The 6,109-nt window shown below is 39.3% G+C and overlaps 1 long non-coding RNA gene across 1 annotated transcript; it reads left to right on the top strand.

Moving 5' to 3' along the window:
• The first annotated feature begins 261 nt into the window (after positions 1-261).
• On the top strand, positions 262-3,362 carry LOC120265914. Its single transcript, XR_005537802.1, has 3 exons — positions 262-331; positions 810-882; positions 3,241-3,362. It is a non-coding gene; the product is annotated as an uncharacterized LOC120265914 (long non-coding RNA).
• Positions 3,363-6,109: the final 2,747 nt, after the last annotated feature.

The raw sequence follows: 6,109 nt of genomic DNA, 5'->3' as shown, positions 1-6,109 counted from the left end.
TGCATTAGGGGTAAAATGGTCATTTAGTAGTAGTGGCATTTTTGCATGTTTGCATAGTAGCTTTTATGTGAAAAAAATCAAGGGCAATTCCGTCATTTGGATCCATTTTATATGATTTTTTTCTATTAAGAGGACAATTAGGTCATTTCCTATATATATTATGATGAATGAATGAGAAAAAGCCCGGAACTTTCTTTTTCCTTCTTGCTTCCTTGCTTCCTTGCTTCTTGTTCTTCTTGTTCAGCCGAGCATAAAACCTAGAAAAATCTTTCCGGCAGAATTTCCGGCGAACTTCAATACCAAACTTATTCCTCTCTCACTCCCGAATCCGGTAAGCCTAAGATTCAATGTTTTTGTTTTGTATTTCTTCCGTATTTCCTTGTTTTTAGAATTGTATAAAAACTTTGATTTCTTCATGGATATGATGATTCATAGGCTTAAATTGAAGCCAATGATTTATAATGCATGTATGAGAATGTTGTAGAAGAAAATTTTTGATTTAGAGTTGTAAATTGGGAGAAAACCATAGTATAAGGTTCGGGTTTACTGTAGCAATTTCAAAGTTACTGTAGCACCGAAAATTTTGAGCCTTTTCTGGTATTTCTTTGGTTCACATTGAAGCTCTTCTTACCCTGAACTCATTGGAACTAGTTTTACTCCATTCTGAGATCGTTTGGATCCAAAATGACGATGTTTTGCCCTAAAACCCTAATGTTTTGTATTAGACATGTATAATTGTATTTTTATACATTTTCTTGTGATTATCATTATTATGTTCATTAGAATTTGAATTCCCTGCTTGTATCTAGGTGGCGAAGCGTCCTCTAAGGGGAAGAAGCTCGCCGATCACTGAGTGCGTCTCAGGACGAGACGACTGGTTCTGTGAGTGGGTTATGTTGAGTGCACAATTCTAATTGAGTATCGAAAATATTTTATTTGTTTTTCTGAAATGATTTCCATGGCTTTATCATGTTTTTAAATCACTAGCTATAGGAGAAAAGAAAGTGTAGATGACCACTAGAGACTATGGTTTATTTGGAATGACTTATGGTTTATTTTTTTTGAAAAATCATGAGAAAGCTTACTGATGATGTACTTGTGTTAGTTGAGATTGAACTTGAAGACATACATGCTTGGTGGATGAATGAAAATTGTTGATTATTACAATGAGTTCATTGAGTATATGTGTTATAAGTGAAATTGATTATGTATGTTCAATAAAATGATTTAATCTCCCTAGTGATACATAATTTCTAAAGTTTCAGACATCATATGATACATATGGTACATGGAATCTGATGAAGCCTTAAATGCTAAGACATATAATTACACTAGTACGTTGGAAATTGAATGACTTGTGGAACCTTATACATGATTTTGGGTAGTTAGTCAGATTTATACTAATATCTTCTTTGCAATATTTGAGAACCATGGATGACATTATTATACTTATGTTGTCGAATTATCAAAGTTGATGAGGTTTGTTCTTGTGAGCATAGTGTAGGGTGCTTAGTTGTAGTACGATCATAGTGTGGTATTTACGTGGTGGATGTCGTTGATTATGATTATTATTTTTAAATGGAATTTCTTTAGAAGGTTGATGATGAGTAGCTTGAGTTATATGTGACAAGTGTTAGATTACAAGACTGAATATTCTTGTGAATTTCTAATAATAGTTTGATTTAATGCTACTAAGAGGAGATAGTTAACTTTTTGAGTATTTTTGACAATGAGATTATTAATCGATGAAGTAAATATTGATGTTGAGGTAATCGACACCATGATAAGGATCTAAGATATAATTGAGGATAAGAAAGGGGTTGAATAGTAAAGACTTGTGAAAGTAAATACCTGATGATGTGTAAAGTAGGATTGGATCAATATGTATATATTGACATGTGTAAATATATGCGAGGAGATGAACATATTTTCATGACTTGTAAAGTATTTAGAGGTTGTGATTGACTAGACTTTGGGGATAAATCTTGTATTTGGAGGAAAACTTAGTGAGCTGAAGAAAGAGAAAGCTAGAATGATCCTAAGTAACTTGGGGTTTAACTAGAACAAAAGCTATGCTTGTTTTGATGACTTTTATTGTATTCCAAAACTTAATGTTTCCTTTCTACCTTATTGGTATTTATTTTTAGAAATGGTTGTAAAACCTTTCACTTGTATAAGTATGCTTTTGATATTGATAGTTATGAAAATAAAGGGTTTTTATTTCTGAATGGCATGTTCTTCTAGATTGTGGATATTATAATGCGTTTAATATTGACTGGTTTTATTGTCTAAAGCAATGCTTCAGAGCTTCGCATATTATTGTGTTATTCTTGGCATTTGGACAGAAATGTTTTTGAATGTATTGGCACATCGGGATTGGAATACTTTTTTGAAAGTTTACATGCATTGCTATGCTTTGGCTTTGGATTTGTGGAAATAGTGTTTATTCCCGATATGTGAATGCTTGTCCTGGATAAGGACCCTGTGACATGAGTGATTCAGATTGTATTATTGCTACAGCTATATGTTGGTTTGGATGGTGACGGCGGGCTAAGGCCCGACTACTACAGTAGTGGGTCCCAACAGGCCAGCCTTTAGAGGTGGCGTTGTGGACCTGGGTGTTGATTTGTCCAGATCAGGTGGGAGCGTAGAGCCCTGATTGGATGATACATCGGGATCCCGGGGTCACCACACGGGACCGGTGGGCCAACGTCAAGGGTGCGAAGACCTTGACGGGCTCTCAACTTAGTCGCGACGGCGGCTAAAGTTAGAGAGAGTATTTTTAGGCCATTGTTTATTTGATCGAGACGAAATTTCAATATTTGAGGAAAATTCTATTTTCTTGCAATTGGTATATTCGAAGTGTGATCTTTCACATAGCATGTTTGATATCTTAATGCTTTTCGAACATATATAATGCAGAATTGAGGATTTGTGATTATCGAGGATTTTATTTATTTAAGTTGGTTTTTCTACTCATTTTGGGAAATTATATCCAAGCATTTGTTTTATACATGTTGATGTTTTGTCTATACTCGTGAGAATTTATGTTTTGGTTTCTAAATACCAAGGTTTCATATCCTGTATTTTCATTGTGTTGCAAATGTGAACGTTCCAGTTCATTTAAGTTAGTGTAGATGTGTTTATTGGAATTTCATCGATTTGTTTTGATATTCTGTTAGATTTGTGCTAACCCATTCACTGAGTGACTATGGTTACTCACCCCCTCCTCCCTTCCAGGTTTTAGTGGTTTGGGTCGTCATAGCGAGGCGAAGTGTTAGCAGTTTGCATTCCAAGTCAGGTTGTTTATTTATTGTTAATCAGGTTGCATTGTATGATTGCAGTGGATCCACTAGTGTTCTTAACTCTGTAACTGTGATTTGTATATCTTTCACTTTACTGTTGATTCTTCGAGTGAAAGTTTTGCTTTTGGTACCTTTATTATTGTGGTGTTGTTTAGCAGGAGTTTGAGAGCCTTGCGATGACTCGAGGGTTGAGTGGTGTGTGTCTCTCCTCGGGATCGTCACGGCGGTTGTCACGTGGCGGGCCCGCGGGTCGGGACGTGACAGTATTACTATTGTTTCATCGTCAGCCGGCGGTGGAGACAGAGGCAGTATTGTTCTCCTATTTTTCGCAAGTCTCTTCGAATGTGGCCGCCTTGGAATGACCTTCCCGATGATGTCGTCGTCGTCAAATTCCGACGCCTCGTTCGTCCCGGGTGCTTCGGTTCTTTCGAGGGATGGCGCAGCTGGTTGTGAACGTCCTTCCAGCGCCTCAACACGAGCGACAAGCCGAGGAAACTCGGTCATCAATATCTGGCATGCTTGCATAAGAGTTGCGGTGACATCTTCGCCTAATGTCACCGGTGGGGCTGCCACGGTCGGAGGGGCTGCCATGGTCGGGGACTGCCACAATTGGGGGACTCGTCGTTGTCGTGGTAGGGGGGTTGTTGCAAACTGCCGTGGTAGGGGAGGGCTTCTCGGCATCGAGGGAATACGTGCGGCGTGGTGGGGTCGGAAGTAGGAGAACAGGCGTCCAGTAGCGCACGCGATAGAGTGCGCCTCTCATCCCGCCTTGGAGCAAGTGGTTCCGGAGCAATGGCATCCATCCGTCGGTTGGCCCCAACAAATATTTCTTCTTCAAACGATTCGCGGAACCAGCTCGGAAACTAGCATATGTAAACCAAACAATTTCAGTGAAATCATTCATTTTTAAACTATAAAAAAACTATATTTAAAGCAGTGTTTATATATTTAAACGTTATAGAATATAATTAAAGCGGAGAACAAAATATTTAAACTAGTATGAATAAGTTTTAAACGGTAAATACTAAAGTTAAACGCTAAATAAAATGTTTAAACATTAAAGACTTATGTTAAACATTGTCCATGATTTATTACCTCTTTTCCATCGAGCGATGACAAGCTCGTTTCTACCGTCGCTTGCTTCCGGTAAGTACTTTCACCGTAGCACAGCATCCTTGGGATCTTGCCGAAACGGACTTTCTTCCCCGTTCGGTCACTTTCGTAAAACCGGGACGTTAAGCGTGACCGAGCAACCCTTAATGTATCCCTGTGTTGGTCTTCTTCCCGGCAGCATCTATCTTGCACTCGGGCGGTCGCTATGGAATATCCTCCATAAGCCACTTGTGTGTCGCTTGCGCCCATGCGTATCGCCCCATGGCTGGTAGATCATCGACGTAATCAACGATCCAGTTCGGAACCGAGCATGATGTATTTGGGAAGAGGACTGTCCTCATGAGGTACACCATCAGGAGTTTGATAAAATTATCTTCTTCTCCCCTCTGTCGAACAAGTTGCACCAGAGTGCTCTTGATGGAGTCTCTGTGTCTCTCATAGGTCTTTGATAGATACCGCCCTTTGAACGCTGACATGGTTTTCTTCTTCTGAAAGACCACTGCGTTGCCATCGCAACGTAGACCAAGAACGAGGGCCACATCTTGAGGTCTGAAACTCAGAGAGCTTTCCCCGATCCTCGAATTTATTGGTGCGACCATCGTACCTTTGCAAAAAGAGAATCAAGAAGGGCCCTCTCTTGGTATATAGCTTCCACTCGATGAGCAGCGCAAACGGTGTCCTTCGAATAATCTCCCAGTGTCGAGGGGTCATGTTATCTTTCAATTCAGCTAAGGTCTCCACAACCGGTGTCAAATAGCATCGCCCATTAACTAGGTTGACCGCCATAATCACAAGCCTGCGACAATAACAACACATTCAACATGCAGTATTGACAAAAGTTTAAGCGGAAATATAAGGTTTTAAAAGGTAAACTCTCAGTTATTAAACAGTGATATAAAATGTTAAACAGAGACCCACTTTTTTAAACAGAGACGAGAAAACTTTAACAGAGACAACAAATTTTAAACTGTAACATCTCATTTCTTAAACGTCAACCTCCTTTGTAAAACGGCAACCATATCAAACGAAAGGGGAAATGTACATTATAAATATTACACAAATCATAACAATCGAAAAAACTATTTTGATAGTGTATACATACGAAAATGCAAAACAAAAACAAAACCCCAGATGAAATCTCCTCAGAGACTAACAAAAACCCCCAGTAGAAATCCCCTGCAGACTTCAATATCTTCCAACAAAAACAGAGCACAAAAACAAAACCGAAAAAAATCTTTCTTTGTAACGTAATCAATTAACATAAAACCATACTCAATACCTTAGATTTCAAACTGATGAAATGCCAACTAGTTGCGCGGGGGACTTCTCCTTCGAGATACCGGTGGAAAGGGAAAAGCTGATGAAATGCCAATTACAGAGGCTTCGCCGGTAGAGACAACTTCGGAGACAGCTTCGGAAATGGAAAAGCTGAAGACGTGAGTTGAGAAAAAGCAAGTAAAAGGCTCCAATAAATTCGTCTCTCGGGATTACCCTACGGAAAACCGCCCACTTCCTCTCAAATCGCCGAGATGGCTGCAGCCACGACTCCCCATGCAAGGGCATTTTCGTCCAAAAAATTTGAAACTCACTCCGTTCACATCCGTTACAGGGTTTGGGGGTTTGAAAAACATAGAGTTTAAAAGGAGGGGGATTTTGGGGATTGCAAAACTAACGGGGTGTTTTTGGCAATT

Source organism: Dioscorea cayenensis, chromosome 7 (genome assembly GCF_009730915.1).
Source record: "Dioscorea cayenensis subsp. rotundata cultivar TDr96_F1 chromosome 7, TDr96_F1_v2_PseudoChromosome.rev07_lg8_w22 25.fasta, whole genome shotgun sequence".
NCBI classification, from domain to species: domain Eukaryota; kingdom Viridiplantae; phylum Streptophyta; class Magnoliopsida; order Dioscoreales; family Dioscoreaceae; genus Dioscorea; species Dioscorea cayenensis.
This window is presented reverse-complemented; position numbering and strand designations above follow the sequence as displayed.